Consider the following 18,808-nt stretch of genomic DNA (forward strand, 5'->3'; position numbering starts at 1 on the left):
TGTCTATTAGATGGATCATATGATCACACGTAACTCAGACAACCAATCCAAACATGACACAAGGATACATTTGTTTATGATGATATCACAGTACTCTATATATAATTTTTTATATGTGTGGTCAGCTGTTAAAGAAGAGGTTCTGATTGTGACAAAAATGGTCACAATGGTCACTCTGGTTTATTATTTCCATATATTGTATAATGATATATTTATGATGCAAAACACTCATCATACAGTTACTTTTCATTTGGAACAACTGACTTGTATTTCATTGTAAAAATTAAAAAGCAAAAAGCAGAAAGGTCCCTCAGCTGCCACACTAGAATAATCATTTAAGGAATCTCTAAGCAACTTTGAAACAAACTCAAATATTCTCTTCTCAAAAATTGTCCTTATGTCTGTGGTCTCCCATGGATTTAAAGTCATTTAAGTTCCCAGTTGTAGTTTTTTCCCCACTAAATTCCCATTCATTCTCATGGAAAGTTGCCAATCTTACATTTTTCAAAACTATTTCTATTGTTGTGCACCTACTAAAAATCTAAAGAGCCTCTCCCACTTACCTCCCTCTCAGGCACACATCCATTATTTCAAAAATTTTTTTAGAGCTGTTTGCATAAAGGCAAAGGTAGAATTACATTGTTTCACTGCATGCAAATCAGTTTTGGTCACATGCAGTCAAACTGGTTTCGGTCTTCCAGTGGATTTTAATATTGGTTTGTTTATTCAACCTTTCGCTTTAGCAGAAGTGTTGTTGATGTTAACTAAATCTAAAAGAAAATAACTAAATAAATTAAAATATTTTTTTTTAAAAAGTAACAGTAAATTTATTTATTTATTGGGTTAGGTAATTTTGGTTGAAACATGTTTTGTAAACTCTTAACATGCAAAGATCAGTGGCAGATTATTGTTATTTCACTTTCACAGCACATTAAAACATCACACTCTTACTCTTAAAACATCACTCAGAACACACAAACTGGCCATCATTAGAAGGATTTAAGGCTCTAGCTTCGATATTTGTCCGTTTTGACAAAACACTGTTGCCGCGAAAGATAAGTTTAATATAATAAATTTATTAATTTATGTCAGGAGTGCAAAAATAATAAATCTGCATATGTGATATTTGGAATAGAAAACGTCTCGGGTTACTATTGTAACCTTAGTTCCCTGAGGGAACGAGACGCCGCGTCAGGAACGCTATGGGGAACGCCATTGGCGGGCCGCACTCTGAACTGTGTATAACAACCAATGAAATGACGGGGGGTGACGTCACAGGCGCGGTGACGTCACCGACCAGGAAGTATAAAGCACGTGCGTTTGAAGCCGGCGGCAGCTCTTTAGGAATGAAGCGAGCGCCGCAGGGTGCGGGAATTATGGTCCGAGACGCGGCGTCTCGTTCCCTCAGGGAACTAAGGTTACAATAGTAACCCGAGACGTTCCCTTCCGGGAACTCGAGCCGCGTCAGGAACGCTATGGGGAACGAGACTACCAACGCCCCCATAATTTCCGAGCCCTGTGAGTGTCTGCTCAACCAGGGTGGAAAAAGAGAGAGCCCTTGTCTAGCATTACGCGGACAAGAAGGCCCCGAGTCCTCGGCCCTCGGGCACACGAGGAATGGTAGTCTTCCTCTGTCTGGTCGCCAGCCAGAACAAGAGGTACTCTGCGGCCCTCAGGCACACGCAGAGTCTTAGTCCTTTGTCTGGGAGTTAGCCAGAACAAGAGGGACCGAATGACCACTGTCTAGCACTCGGCGGACAGATGGTGTGGGAAGTCCTCGGTCCGCAGACCCACGAGGACGGTGAGCTCGACCTCAAGGCTCCTCGGCCCTCGGGCACACGAGGAGAGGGTGATCCTTTGTCTGGGGGTTCAGCCAGAACAAGAGGGACCCAAGGCTCGGCCTGGAGCTCCGCCAGGACGCGAGGGAATAAGCCATTGTCTAGCATTACGCGGACAAGAGGGCACTGCAATCCCCGGCCCTCGGGCTCACGGGGAAGACAGTAGGGGCCTCAGCCTGGTAGCCAGCCAGTGCATGAGGCACTCCTCGGCCTTATTTGAAGGCAGACGAGGAGTCTTAGTCCTTGGTCTGGGGAAAGCCAGAAACCAGAGGGACCGAAATACACTCGGTCTGATAGCATCCTGCGTCAGAACACGAGGAGAATTAAGCCATTGTCTAGCATTCCGCGGACAAGAGGGCTGTACAGTTCTCGGCCCTCAGGCACACGAGAACCGTGACCTCTGCCTGGTTCGCCAGCCAGTGCGAGAGGCACCCCTCGGCCCTCGGGCTAACGAGGAGTCTTAGTCCTTTGTCTGGGAGTACTGCCAGGACAAGAGGGACCGAAAGAGCTTTTGTCTAGCTTGCACGGACAAAAGGGGTAAAGTTTGCAGATCTCTTAAGTGGCGAAAACGACTTCTCTTCTTTCCGCAGAAAGAATGCGCCTTGAGAAGTCTCCTCCTGGCTAGGGAGGTGGCTGACCCTCTAGGCCTAGCGCACTAGGCCGAGAGTACAGCCGAGCCTGGAGCGGCTCTGAGGTCGAGCTCGTAATACCTAACGAATGTTAGGGGCGTGGACCAACCCGCAGCATTGCAGATGTCTTGTATTGGGACACCTGCCGTCAGAGCCCTCAAGGCCGACAGACCTCGAGTAGAGTGAGCCTTGAGTCCCATCGGGGATGGGAGACCAGAGGACTCGTAAGCTGTAGATATGGCATCAATGATCCATCTACTGATAGTAGGCTTTGAGGCCGGGCCCCCTCTCTTTGGGGGGCCGTAACAGACAAACAATTGCTCTGTTCTACGCCACGTGGCAGCTCTGTGGACGTATGCATCTAAGGCTCTGACTGGGCACATGCAATTGAACTTCCTGTGGTTCGGCTCCGCGAACGGAGGAGGATAAAACGCCTGCAGTGTTACTGGCTGCGGTGCTAGGGAGGGGACCTTCGGGACGTACCCGACCCTGGGATAAAGAAAGGCCTTGGCCATCCCTGGGGCAAACTCTAAATGAGATGGGGCCACTGAAAGGGCCTGCAGGTCGCCTACTCTCTTGAGAGAGGTGAGTGCTAACAGGAGCGCCGTCTTAGTCGTGAGGGCGCGGTCCGTAGACTCCTCTATGGGCTCGAATGGAGGCTTGCAGAGAGCTTCTAGCACCACAGCGAGGTCCCACGTGGGGACCCTGGGTGTCACTCGAGGCCTCAGCCTGAGCGCACCGCGGAGGAACCGTATGACCAAGGGCTCTCTACCTACTGAGAGGCCACCTAAAGGGGCGTGGTAGGCACTTATGGCCGCCACGTATACCTTTAGTGTGGAGTGAGCTAGCCCTGCGGATAAGCGAGACTGTAAGAACTCCAGAACTGTACCAATCGGGCAGTTGACTGGGTCTAGGTGGCGCTCGTGGCACCATCTCGCGAATAAGTTCCACTTAAGGCCATACAGTTTCCTCGTAGAGGGAGCTCTGGATTGGAGAAGGGTCTCAACAACCTCGGTTGAGAGACCCGCTCCTATGAGTTGTGCCCCCTCAGGGGCCACACCCATAACCTCCACTTCTCTGGGTGGGGGTGGCATATTGCGCCCCCAGCCTGAGACAGGAGGTCCCTCCTGACGGGAATCTCCCATGGAGAGCCGTCTAGGAGAGATACCAGGTCCGAGAACCATACTCGTGCCGGCCAGTACGGGGCTACTAGTAGCAGCCGCACTTGAAACCGACGGACCCGTTCCAGAACTCCCGGGAGCAGAGCGATTGGGGGAAAGGCGTACAGACGCAGCCTCGGCCACGTCTGTGCCATGGCATCCAGCCCCAGTGGAGCTGGAGGAACTAGAGAGTACCAGAGGGGACAGTGCGATATCTCCTGAGTCGCAAACAGGTCCACCTGTGCCTGGCCAAACACTCTCCAGATCTGCTTCACCACCTCTGGGTGAAGCATCCATTCCCCGGGCCTCGGCCCCTGCCTCGACAGGACGTCTGCTCCCACATTCAGATGTCCAGGAATGTGGACTGCTCTCAGGGAGAGGAATTTCTCTTGAGACCAAAGGAGCATCCGGTACGCCAGCTTGTATAAGGGGCGTGAGCGGAGTCCTCCTTGGTGGTTTATGTAGTAAACCACCGCAGTGCTGTCTGTACGGACCAGCACGTGTTTGTTTCTTAGGTCTGGGAGAAACCTCTTTAGGGCCAGGAATACTGCCAGCATCTCTAAGCGGTTTATGTGCCACGAGAGATGGTGGGTGCTCCATAGGCCTTGGGCTGAGCGGCCACGCATGACCGCCCCCCAACCGGTAAGGGAAGCGTCGGTCGCTAGCGTGATGCGGCGACCAGGCACTCCCAGAACCGGTCCCTGAGAGAGGAACCAGGGTTTCCTCCACATAGCCAAGGCACGTAGGCAACGCCGCGTGACCTTGATCTTGCGGAGTGGGTTTCCCCTCGGGGAGAACCCCCTGGTCCTGAGCCACCACTGCAGTGGTCTCATGTGCAGCAGTCCAAAAGGTATCACGTTGGAAGCGGCTGCCATAAGACCTAACAGTACTTGAAACTGTTTGACAGTGAGTGACTGGCCTAGCTTTACTGCATTCACTGCGGTCAGTATGGAATTGACTCGTGCAGGAGACATGCGTGCCTGCATGGAGATCGAATCCCACACTACGCCTAAGTAAGTGGTCCTCTGTAGTGGAGAAAGCACACTCTTCTTGGCGTTGAGTCTCAACCCCAACTCTTTCATGTGAGCGAGAACAGCACCTCGATGCTGAACCGCTAACTGTTAGTTGAGTATGCGGATGCCCTGGAGTCACAACGGAGCCAGCGCAGCATCCACACAATTCGTGAAAGTGCAGGGTGAGAGAGCTAGGCCGAAAGGAAGCACTCTGTATTGGTAAGCCTTGCCCCTGAAAGCGAACCTGAGATACTTCCTGTACTGAAGAACCAGAAAGTTCACTAAGGGTACCAGCCTCTCGAGACTGGTGTCTGGATTTACTCGAGGAACTAACTCGGAGTCCTGTAACAGCGAACTGGCAGGAAGCGCCGGAATTAGCAACTCGGAAAACCCCCGCGGGGGTTGCGAAATCTCCAGGGCCGCTACGTTTCCGGGCGGACCAGCTAGAGGATGCTCGCGGGAGATAGCCGCGCCCTGTAACACTGGCAGGGTTAGCTGACTCATCTCCTGAGGGCCACGAGGGGGTCTGAAACCCGCACCTGGAGGTACGGTGCAAACCCCCTCGAGAGGGGCTGCCCTCAACGGCCCTGAACCACAACCGTCCGGGCCGCTTAGCCGAGGACTTCCTTGACTGGAGGACGACCCTCAGATCAGGCCTCTTCGTCTTGGAAGCCCCCGACTTAGAGCGTCGCTTTCCGGGTCCCCTAGGCTGGGCCGGGGGAGCGTGGGCAGCGACGCTCTGTGCCTCACGATAGGAGCTCGTACACGGCTGAGGCTGCTTCTTAGATGGTGCAGCAGCCTCAGAGGAGAACACGCGGCGAGGAAGGAACGTTCTGAACGCCGCCACCTGCTTGCATAAATGCATCAATCATAAATGCATGCTCATATGTCCTGTCTCGTCCTGTGACGCTTTTCCTTTACTCTTCCATGTTCTATTCTGTTCACAACAAACCTATATAATGTCTCAGATTCCCTTTCAGTTGTTCACTCTGGCGCTACATCGAGTGACATAGTTTTGGGATCATACTTGAGAGAAGCATCACCTCAACATCAGTTTCTGAGAGGTGCGAGGAGAATAAACCTCCTAAGCCGCACATTATCACCTCTTGGGAGCTCTTTGTGGTCCTCCTAGGTGTGCGGGGAGCTCCCTTTGAGCCACTTGGTTCAGTCGAGCTGAAATACCTGTTGTTTAAGACCTCGCTCTTGACCACGCTTGCTTCCATCAAGAGCGTGGGGGACCTGCAAGCATTCTTAGTCAACAAGACGTGCCTTGAATCCGGGCCAGCAGATTTTCATGTGACATTAAGACCCAGGCCTGGCTATGTTCCCACCACTCCCTTTCAGGTTCAGGTGGTGAACCTGCAAGCTCTGCCCCTGGAGGAGGCAGACCCGGCCTTATCATTGCTGTGTCCCGTTCACGACCAGTGTGTTTACATGAACCGCACCCGGAATATTCAGACACTGCAAGCAGCTCTTTGTCTGCTTTGGGGGACAGCAGAAGGGGAATGCTGTCTCCAAACAGAGGTCGGCCCATTGCGTGGTAGATGCCATCACCTTGGCGTACGAGTCCCAAGGTGAGCCGTGGCCCCTAGGAGTTCGAGCTCACTCCACTCGGAGTGTTGCCTCCTCATATGAGCTGGTGTATGGCAGCTCTAAAAGCCATATGTAGAGCTGCGGGCTGGGCAACACCCAATACCTCTGTGAGATTTTATAATCTCCGCGTTGAACCTGTTTTCTCCCGTGTGCTAATGTAACCCAATTGTTCTCCTTTGTGAACTCTGGGTCCTGCATGCCCGCAGCCCAGACTAGGACGGAGTAGTCCCTGACTGTGCTTATTTTTCTACGTTCATTTCACCATGTTTCCCCTTCATACATCCATAACATAGGTATATTCTTTCCCTCTATTCCACATGACCAAAGTTTTGTCATTGTCTCCACCCCCCAACGGTTGCTTCAGTAGATCTGGCACCCATGGTGTGCCCATGTATCCAGCTCTTGGGCGTTGGGCGGGGTTGAGTCCATTGTATTGAGTCCATTTGTCCTGATGCGCTTGCCTGTCAACATTTGTGCCTCAACTACGTAGCGCGGTGCAGGATTGTGGCATTTTCCATGGGAAGATCCCAAATATGTCACTCGACGTAACATCCGAGTGAATGACAGAGAATGAATGACTGAGAGGGAACGTCTAGGTCACATCTGTAACCCCCATTCCCTGAAGGAGGGAACAGAGACGTTACGTCGCCCTGCCACAGTCCTGTACTGCGCTGTCTTTTTTATGCTCAGCTCCTCAGCAGAAACCTGAATGAGTGAATGCACAATGCCATTTTATATACCAGTATGTACGGGGGAGTGGCTAGGCATGCAAATTCCGCTCGCCAATGTTCATTGGCCTTTTCTCTTTAGCTCAGAGGTGACAGGTCGCACAAGTAAGATCCCAAATACGTCACTCAATGTAATGTCTCCTTTTCCTCCTTCAGGGAACAGGGGATTACAAATGTTACCTAGATGTTTCTTTGATATTTTTTCCTTGGTTAGGTTATTCATATTTCACCCTGAAACCTTTTCTCCTACTTTAATAAATTGTGGCTCTTACATTCATGTCTTTTGGTAATCTGTCAGCTGGGGCTGTAATCCTGATTAACCCTCTGTGGTGTGAGGGTGTTTTGGAGCCCTGGAGAAGTTTTGACATGCCCTGATATTTGTGCTTTTTCAGCTGCTTATAAATAGCTGAAGTCCAAAAACACTGGATTCAGCGTAAACTGGGTTACAATAATATGTAAGCAATGTTTATGCATGGTTAGTTAAAAATGTCTCAGGTTACGTATGTAACCCTAGTTCCCTCAAGGGAACGAGACGCTGCGTCCAAACGCTTTGGGAACGCCTCCAGCGTGACCGCGTCCTGAATCATGAGTGCAACTATCCAACGAGAGTGTGAGACACCGACCAGGAAGCATAAGAACATGTGCGGTGGAGTACAACGCCAGCTTCTGGAGACAGCAAGTGCTGCAGGGATGCCGAAGTACGGCTTAGAGACGCAGCGTCTCATTCCCTTCAGAGAACTAGGGTTACATACGTAACCTGAGACGTTCCCTTTCTGGTAACTCGAGCTGCGTCGAAGCGCTTTGGGAATGAGAATGCCCAAGCTGCCATACTGAGGAATGTCCCTGCCTGTGAGCAAGGGGACGAAGGAACCATGAGAGGCTTGATAAAAAGGCCCGAAAGTCGGGCTAGGAAAGGCCCGAAAGTAGGGCGAGAGGGGAGAAGTGTCTTTAGGATGTCCTATCCCGTCAAGGCGAGAGGACAAAGGAGCCTGGAGAGGCTCTGAGATCCAGGCCATATTACCTGGTAAAGGTTAGGGGTGTAGACCAGCCCGCCGTATCACAGATGTCGGCAACTGAAAGGCCCGAAAGTAGGGCTTTAGAAGAAGAGACACTTCTGGTAGAATGAGCTCTGACTCCCAATGGTGAAGGGAGACCAGAAGACTCACAGGCCACCGTGATGGCCATGAGTGTAAATTTCATTTAACACAAGGGGTGGGGGGGTGGGGGGGACAATAAATATACAATTTCTCATGAGAAATTTTTAAAGGGGACACAAAATAATACAGTCAACTTGTACTTATAAAGATACACAACAATAAAAACAAGGAATTAAAAAAAAGGTTTAAAATTTTAAATAAAGTGTGGTCAGTTCGGACGTAACACACTGCTCATTTAGTAAATGCACAGCTAAATGAAGCTATTCACAGTCGCGACGAGTGGGTCTCGAACCCGGGTCTCCGGCATGGTAGGCGGATGAACTAAAAGGAAGCTAAAGGCTGCAACTACTATCAACACTTGCACTCAATATATATTTTTTTTTTACTTACACGAGTATTTTAGGTATACATACATTTATTTTCACAAAAGAGAGGGCGATTTTTTTTAAATATTTTTTTAGAGGGGGGGGAACCCTCAGATGGGGGGGGGGGGGGGGGCATGTCCCGAAGGGAGGAGGATGAAAGGTCTGCAGTATGACAGGCCGTGGAAAGGCTTTGGCCATACCAGGCGCAAAGTCCAAAAAGAAGGGGCCACTGAGAGGGCCTGAAGATCCCCAACCCTCTTGAGGGAGGTAATAGCCAGCAGAAAGGCAGTCTTTAGGGTAAGAAGACGGTCGGAGACCTCTTCTAAAGGCTCAAAAGGAGGCTTACACAGGGCCTCAAGCACCACAGCCAGGTCCCAAGGAGGGATGCGAGAGCGTACTGGAGGTCTCAACCTCTGCGCACCACGGAGGGGTCTAACAAGGGGGTGTCTACCCACTGAGGACCCACCAAGAGGGGTGTGGTAAGCAGCTATGGCCGCCACATACACCTTCAGGGTGCAGTGGGTTAAACCGGCGAAAAGACGGGCCTGTAAAAACTCCAGCACTGAACCAACTGGGCAGTCAACTGGGTTTAACTGGCGGTCCCCGCATCAAGAAGTGAAGAGTCTCCACTTCAAGGCATACAGTTTCCTCGTGGAGGGAGCTCTGGATGGAGGATGGTCTCTACAACCTCAGTTCAGAGACCAGAAGCTACGAACTGTGCCCCCTCAGGGGCCACACCCATTGCTTCCATCGCTCCGGGCAAGGGTGGAGAATCTGTGAGAGAAGGTCTGGTCTGACGAGAATCTCCCAGGGAGAGCCATCTAGAAGGGATATTAGATCCGAGAACCAAAATCGACCCGGCCAACACGGGGCTACTAAAAGAAGCTGGGCCTCGGCCACGTCTGTACCATAACATCCAGTCCCAAAGGAGCTGGATGATGAAGAGAGAACCAGAGGGGACATTGTGCATTCTGCTGAGTCGCAAAGAGGTCCACCTGAGCCTGGCCAAAAATTCTCCAGATCTGCTTCACCACCTCGGGGTGAAGCATCCATTCCCCAGGCCTCAGCGCTGCCTCGACAGGATGTCTGCTCCCAAATTGAGGTGCCCAGGGATGTGCACTGCTCTCAAAGAGAGGAGTTTCCTTTGGGCCCACACAAGGAGCTGTGTTGTTGGTGCGCACCAACACATGGTGACCTCTTAAGTCCGGGAGAAAGTGTTTCAGAGCCTGAAACAAGGCCATCATCTCCAGGCAATTGATGTGCCAAGTGAGATGATGGTCCCTCCACAGACCGCGGGCTGAGCGGCCACTCATGACCGCTCCCCCGAAGGGAAGAACCCGATATTGGTATGCTTTGCCCCTGAAAGCAAACCTCAGGAACTTCCTGTGTTGGGGAAGGATGGAGACGTGAAAGTAGGCATCTTTGAGATCTTTGAGATAGTCACAAACCAGTTTTGGACCAGCGAATGTTTTTTCCAGTCATTATCACCACATCAGAGGCAGTACGTGTATCACATTTATGTTTTCATGAACTTGCAGAATATACAGTTTTCTTTCACTATGTGGGCACTCAGTTATTTCTACTATTTTGCCAAAATATCATATAAAAGATTCAGCCCTTTGCACAAGCTGTTTGGCTGTGCATTGGTTGAACAAATGCTAGACTAAAACACTCTTCTCTGCTCCTCAAATATGAAAAAAAAAAAAAAAAACATTAGCCTTTATAAATAAACTGGATTTTTGAGTAAAGAAAACAATGTACTTATTCAATCAACAAGCTGAGATCTGCTCTAAACTGCATGCCACACTTCATTATTCAATATTGAGGTTTGACTATGTATTTGACGCTACTGAGAAATCTAGTTAACATCGGAAACTTTCACAACTTTTGTAACAATCCTTGTTTACGTCATCAAGCTTGTAACAACCCTCATCTTTAAAAAATTATCAAAGGTTACAGAGATTAATATTTTTCTCATCTGATTAGTGATTAATACACTGTTTTCAATAATGTGCAATGTAGCAATAGAACAAACACTGGATGTTAAAAAAAAACCTGTATAAGATATTTAAGGATTTTTTTCTTGAATCTTGCCTGGTGGCAGCAAAAGGAGCCATCTATCAAGAGACAACAATTTGTATGTTGTAGAGTATAACATTTTTGCATATTACTTCCGTTATGGTGGGTTTCAGTGCCAATAACTGCATTACATGTGATATTAACATACAGGTTATCACATCAGAAATGTTAAGTGTTAACAGCAATGTTAACCTCCTAAGGTTGTCAAAGACGTCAGCATCATCACTTCCAATTTTTCCTGATAACAACAAAAAATAACAATGCTTTGCAGACTCTGTACAAATCAAAATTGACAAAGGATCTAGTTTTATTTGTGTACGTTTAGAATATCAACAAAACATTGTGCTTTTGTAAAGTAAAGCAAATGAACAGGGTGCGTTTTCAGCCATCGCAGTGAAATATCTTTCTGAAACATAACTAAAATTAACTTAAACTCAGTGAATACTTGATAGACAGACATGATAAATATGTCTATAGTGTCAACTTTTAAATGAAGCAAGTCAAATCAAACACATATTTTTAGAATATTTAATCTGTATGAACCAGAGGAGAGGTACAGTCTTTTTGTTTCACTTCAGCTACATCTACATTTATGAAACGGACACATTTGAAAACACAGTTTTCGTTTTAAAATGATCTCAGTCCACATTACTGTTTTCCAAGTTTATCATCCATACTAAAATGCCGGAAAACGTTACATTCGCCTTACTCCGCATGTGCTCTCATAAAAGCACACTAAGATAGCATGACCACCTCACGTGGCAAACAACGACCGTCTTATGAACCAGCATACAATTCCTTCTCACCAACATTTCATATCCCATTAATTACTGGGATTATTCATTCATTCAACACTTTCCATGATTATATCTCATGGTCAAGGGATCATACATTGGGGTTTGATCAAGATCAACAAAATGGCGGTTAACCTCATCCCACACATAATAAATAAACACACCTCAAAATGGTGGACGGATCATAACCCTCAAATCTGTACCAATCACAGACATGTTTGTTACTCGTAATGAAAATCCACTTTGCAATAAACTCAACATAAGCCCCTTTTACGGGTACTTTGCAGGGATGACACATAACTTTCTCATGTCCATCATAGCAGTCCCACCAGGGGACTTTCCACATCCAGGTGGGCCGACCAAAACCATCACGGAGGTTTTGAAGTCTCCGGGTTTCCGGAACTGCATCACATTAACGAAATCTCAGATGCCACGCCCATCTCTGATGAAACCCCCCCCAGCTAAAACCAGCCCAGGTTTTAGCTGGTCAACCAGCCTGGTTTTAGCTGGTCATAGCTGGTGAGCAGGCTGGTTTTAGAGGGGTTTTGGCCACGTTCCCAACCTAGCCAGGCTGGGAGACCAGCTAAAACCAACTTCTTCCAGCTTAAACCAGCTAAGACCAGCAAACCAGCCTAGGCTGGTATTAGCTGATTTTTCAGCAGGGATACCGTATAAAGGTTGAAGGGTACACTTCAGCTACAGCACAAAGACTTCCGGAAGATGCCCTTGCCACATCGATCGCTCGTTGCAGATCATTCCGAGCCCTTTCGACAGACGGAGTCTCAATGCGAAGGTAAATATCATTCCCTTTAGAACAATACTCATCATTTTGCAAATCGGTTCCACATGCCACCTTAAAGTGTGCCCATTGACACAGTCATCTTTTCATGATACTCAAATGTCTCTTTGTTCTCATGTTAACAAAGCCTCGAAAATGAGGCGTGCATTTTTTTTACCTACTTCACGTCTCACAATGGCGAATTCACAGTTCGCTTCAGTCAACACTTCACGAACATTACTTAAGACCTCCTCAGTTGGATTATTAATGGTGAAACACCATCGCTTTACCGGAAACTCTCGGCGCGAAGTCGAATGTTGGGCAGAATCCAGATGTCAGGTCTTACGGTGGCCTTTGGCATGGCGACGGTACAGATTTATTTTTAGTGCAGTTTCAGATTTGGTGCCGCAGTGGCTGTCAGTATTAATTACTTGAATTACTACAAAATAAATAAAGTTGTTGTTCAAGTCTCGCCTGAATTTAATCTAATCAATATCAACACTGCTAAAGACAAAGTCCTCTACAAAAGCACTGTTATTGATTACGATGATGCTAGCATCACAACTTCTATTACAGATCTTTCAAAGATTATTAATCTAGAAAAATGTGGATTTGCAACAAACCACATATTCGTATTTTTACTCCAAGACCTAATGAGGAAATATATAAATCTACGACAACAATTAACCACGGGTTTAACAACATTAGGTCAGGGCCTTGGATTAATACAACTCATAGCTCTGTTCCTCACTATGGAATAAAGCTTTGGTTACCACCCAACACATGTGCAACAGGTTCCATTTCATACAAACTCATCATTATATAATACACTATTTTCAGGAACCGCACTTAAATGCCTGATCTCTCACCTGCAAAAAAAGATTCTTAACCCAGGGCTCGCTCACGCTTAGCTTGTGGGGAATTGTCACTGGATAGTATCGTGATGAATCGCTAATTTTATGTTTGTTTGTTAAGTGTAACTTCTACACCCGGGTCCTACTCACACCTGCTTCGAGCAGGTTTTGAACCCGTGGACTCCAGCATGGGAGGTGTGTGCACTAACAAGGAGGCTAACCACATCTTAAAATCATGTGGCTTATAAAATTGCATCACATTGACGTAATCTTTTATGCCCCACCCATAACACACAAAGGTGTGGCGGGAAGTCAGCAAGAAGTCAAATTTTCGGCAGGCTGCAGATGGCGCGTCTTACAGGCAGCCTTTGGCATGGTTTTGGTGAGATTCAACACTTTCTTGGTACAAATTTTTAAATGGTGTTTGGTGCCCCAGTGGCTTTTTTTGGGAATCCATTTTTTCTGTGCAAGCATAGCAAGCCTAAGATCTGGCATTTTAAGTGCGGTTACTGACAGTTATGTAATATTTAAATGATGAGTTTGTAAAAAACAGAACCTGTTGCACTTGTGTTGGGTGGTAGCTAAAGCTTCATTCCATAGTGAGGAACAGAGCTATGAGCTGTAATAATCCAAGGCCCTGAACTAATGTTGTGAAACCCATAGTTGGTTGCTGTTGTATATTTATATATTTAATAATAATAATACGTTTTTTTATATAGTGCCTTTCTGTAGCTCAAGGATACAATAAACATGAAAAATGTGGGGTAACATCAAACAGTAACGCAAAGGGTAGCATCAACAATAATACATGTAATAAACAATGGTCAACTTAAGAGTGGTAACATTCTGAAAACAGTGTGTTTTGAGCAATGATTCCATAATTTAGGGGCAACAACAGTGAATGATCTGCCCTCCATGGAAGAGAGGCGATAACGAGGGACAGCAAGAAGGCAAGATTTGGAGAACCGCAATGGATGGGGTGGAGAATAGGGAAGAAGCAGATTGTAAAGATAGCCAGGGGCCAAACCAAGCAAAGCTTTAAAAGTAACCAAGAGGATTTTAAACTTAATACGATAGGCAACTGGTGGCTAATGCAGGTCTGCTAGAATTGGGGTGATATAGGCCAAACGCTTAGTGAGGTGAGAACATTAGCGACTGAGTTTTGAATGGACTGTATTTTAGCAATGGAGGTAGTAGGTAAGCCAATGAAAATGGCATTACAGTAATTGAGACGCGATAAAAACAAAAGCGTTTCATATCGCTTTCAAAAGTGTGGAAGTTTCTGCATCTTTAAAGGGTTACGAAACCCCCCTGTTTCAGCACTGGCTACTCTCACCACAGTTTTGAAAAATGCTGCAGAAGTGGGCGTGGCGCGCTCACTGCGCTGCGTGTAGGAGAGGGGAGATCGGGGAGAGAGACCACACAGACAACTTTGGGTTCAGACAGTTTTATTTCGCTCCCCACGAGTTTAAAACACAAGTAAATGTGCATTCTTTTGCACTATGCATCGAAAACCTATATATGAACACACCGTTGAACCACTAATAACTGTTAAGGCTTATTTTGGCGTGTTTATATAAGCCTTTTGATGGGTTGCGTCAAAGAAAAACCGCTTACACTTACTTTGTGAATGAATCGCGTGTGCCAGACTTTTTCACTCTTTCATTCATGAACGTTCCTCTCAGTTAATGTAAGCGATCTCAGAGCCATAGAGAAACAAACGGCTCTGGGCGATCTCATAGACTGAGACTGAAGTGCCTGCCACAGCAAATCAGCACGTGCTGTCCTGAATAATTAAGCGAATCGACTTCTCAAAGGATAAGAACACGCAGCGGCATGAATATTTATGAGACACCGACGCGTCATCGATGTACTATAGTCCATCGCCACGTCACAAAAGCTGACGTCAGCCCAATGTAGATTTTAAACCCGGAAGATGAAAATAGCGCAAAAAAGCTCAAAATTAACCAGTTATCTCTAACAATTAATAATAGCAGATGCCAACATTGCTTTCTATGATGTGCAACACAAACACTTCTGCTAAAATCTCAGAAAAAGTTGCCTGGGGTTTCATAACTCTTTAACACTAATGAAAGAACGGAGCTAAACAATTTGTCGTAGATGAAAAAAATGCTGATTTAGTGAAGGAGTTAATATGAGATTGAAAAGAAAGAGAGGAGTCAAAGAGGGCACCAAGATTTTTGACAAGACTAGATGGATCAATGAGAGTGCCAATGATATTACAAGTAAAGTCAGCGGGAACATTGGTGTTGAGTGATGGGTTGCCAATAATGATCTCAGTTTTAGCCATATTAAGTGTCAGAAAAATAGAGTTAAGCCATATTTTTATATCCTGGACACAGTCAGAAATACGATCAATTTGGGTGGATAGAGAAGGAAGGCCTGCAAGGTGTGTAGATTTGAATGCGTTCACAGAAAATTACGTACTTTGCAGGAATTCCATCAGAGTTGATAAACAACTGAAATGGCGAGATTTGCGGAAGAATACAGACAGAGATTCACCAACAAAGATTGTGTGAGATTCACGTCTTTTCCACCTGACGAAGGACAACGTTTTTTCTCCACAAACAAAACAGCATGTTTCCGTGCTAACAGCTGGCATCGTGAAAAGGGGAGAGAGACTGAGAATGAGTTTCTGGGGGATGATTACATGAGCCCACCAAGAGCGGCTGGTTGGTGGGACAGTTATTATTTACATAACCAATGCGATTTCATTCCAACAGACAGAGTGTTTTGCAAATTCATGTTACTGACAAAGAAAACAAACAAACAATAGGGTGCCAAACTACAGGCTTGTTAGGATGGCCCCTTTTGATAAACCAGTTCCTGACCAGACCTAAAATAACTTTGAGCTAGACCTTCCAGAAAGAAAGCAAACCAGAACTAGCAGAAGGAACAGAAGAAAAGCTGAGGTCAGGCGTATGAGGGCCACAGGCAGAGAATTATCTGCATAGAGATCCCAATGACAGAGACTACAGAGATGAAGATCCTCCTGAATATGAAACATTTATTCAGGAGGTTGATATACTCCATGAATCTGAACCAACAAGACCTAATGTTGGGACTCTTTTGTTGAGACTGCAAATTCTAATATGAATAGAGGGTTTTACCCAACATCATATGCCAGTAGAGATATTAGAATTGAGCAGTCTCCTATGTGGCTCTACAGGGACAGACAGAGACGTCCCCTGCCTCGGAAAGAAGAGGGGGAGACATAAGAGATACTTTGATAAAAATTAAAAAGAAATCCCTCCAGCTTCACCAAGGCTCTGAGCAGCCTTCAAGTTGATGTACAACCTGATCATACTAGACGGTCACTGCGGCACACCGGAATTTATACTAATCACGTGATTATTTCTCCTCCCACAGAAGGCGTCCCAGATACAGACGTCGACGACGTAGAGGACTTGGATTCAGACGACGAAGATACGTCAGACACCGGAAATTCCGAAGGCGCCATCAATATATGAGGCACCGAGGGATCAAGCACGATCACCTCACTTGGAATGCCACGACTGGGCTTTCTACAGGCCTACTATTTCTTTTAAGTGACATTTCATATCCTCAAGCCTATTGGGATTACTATCAAATTAAAAAGGTGGTGGTGCAACTCTGGCCGGAATTCTAAAATGTCCCAATCAACAAAGATACTAATAAAGTATTATACGGGAGTTCAGCCATCGACTATGATGACGCCACACTGGCCACGTCAACAAATGATCCTTTCAAAGATTACTCATCCAGAAAAATGTTTATCAGTAATCGCCCTCATATCAGAGTTTTCACGCCAAGGCCCTATATTGAGATTTACAAGTCTTCCTCTGATACTAATTACGGCTTTTTCAATGTAAGATACGGGCCATGGATCAATACCCTCCATAACGGCGTTCCCCACTACGGCATGAAAATATGGCTGGCCCCATTGGCAAATTGCCCATCTCAAATCGGTTATAAGGTCATCATGAAATATTACGTCCTTTTCAGAAACCGCATTTGATCCAATGATCCAGTATTACCAGTCACTGCGGCACCAGCACCACGTTTCTATTTTGCGTCCTACCCGTGAATTGCCTCACCGTAGTCATGCCGAAGGCCGTAGCGAAGACGCGACATTTGCAGACACCACGGCAGGATGCTCCTCGGAGAGAACAAAAGATGGTGTTTCACCGTGAACAACCCGACCGACGACGAGCTGCGTCACATTAAGGAGGTATTGACGCCTGACTCCGTGGAGTTCGCTGTCGTCGGGAAGGAAGTAGGTGACCGGGGGACTCTGAAATCTGAAAATGAAAAAGCGTCTGACTACACTGAAGAACTGGCTTTGCGGACGCGGCCATTTTGAGGCCGCACGTGGTAACGACGCTGTAACGCTCTAACCCGGATAACTATTCAAGTTATTGAAATGAAAGAGATAGAAAACGGCAAAGTTGGTGATCCACACATTTAATGGTTGGTACATGACAACGCGGCCCTCTCATACATGAGAGTTTAACTCTTTTGGCGTTACAAAATAAAATTGAAGGCAAAATAATAGCAAGAAGGCAGAGCGAATTTATCATCTATATGGTTCTCATTAAAACAGTCACGTAGTCATTCTACGTCATCTCCACACAGCGTGAGTTATATGTTATGTGATCAGTCTCTTAAAGGGCACCTCACAATATAATGTAATGTATGCAAAAACATAGCTTTGGCCGTTACAGATTCCCCGCCGGCAAGAAAAGGCTGTCCCCAGCCGTACACAACATAAGGACAACATTCCAATTCAGTTTCATACATGTAACCTGGGAAATCAATCAACCCATAACTTGTTTTACATACAGTAAGCAACAACTGGCATACATGTCAGTACAAGTTACACAATTACACAATATGCTCTTAAAAGACATCACTTAGAAAACAAAAGATTGTAAAAGAGTGTAACCAAACCATATGTGTGTGACAATTTTCTTTTTTTTCTTTTCTTTTCAACATACATGACAATACAAGAATCAGAACTATGTTCCTAGATTATCATTTCAACGCAAGGAAAGAACAAATTACTAGTTTGTAAGAACTAACATTGAAACTTCAACCATCCACCCCATTACTACTTAAGATCCAATCTTTCAGTATGGTACTCGTTAGTCCATTTCTTGTCTGACCACCCTGAGGTGATCCTAGGGGCCAGTCTAGGTCTGAGATTGTAGCAATGACCTTGCAGATCAACATCAAAGTCAGGAAGTTGTGAATGTCCTGTAGATGTGTTAACATTAATGTCAGAACTGTAAGTACAAGTCCTGTCATGCCTGGTCATGTCATGTGCATCTTCAGTGACATTGTCACAACCAACAACAGCCTCATTGGGCAGAGAAAAGCATGCATCTTGAGGTTGGTCCTCATTCATCTGTGTGACCAGCAGACTGTCCTCCAACCCCTCATCGGGTGTTTCAGACGCATCCTGAGGTCCACTTAGTGTATGGCTGCTGCGCGCATTCCAAGTGTGGAAAGGTTGCATATTCACCACATGATAGACACCAGCATCTTGTCCTGTGTCCAACTTTGCAAGCCTGTAGTTCAAATCAGACAAAACTTGAGAGACACGGTATGGGCCGGAGTACAGGGGCGCCAGTTTTGCTGTAAAATTGGCCAGTGCATCTGATTTAGGGTGAGTTTTCACTCTGACAAGGTCACCGATGGCATAAACAACAGAGCGACGTCTTTTGTCATAGTGATGCTTTCGTCTATTGTGACTGGTTTCCAAGGCTGCTCTTGCATGGTCATGTGCCGCCTGCATTGACAATCTTAAGCTCTCGGGAT

The sequence above is a fragment of the Garra rufa genome, chromosome 1 (assembly GCF_049309525.1).
Source record: "Garra rufa chromosome 1, GarRuf1.0, whole genome shotgun sequence".
NCBI lineage: Eukaryota > Metazoa > Chordata > Actinopteri > Cypriniformes > Cyprinidae > Garra > Garra rufa.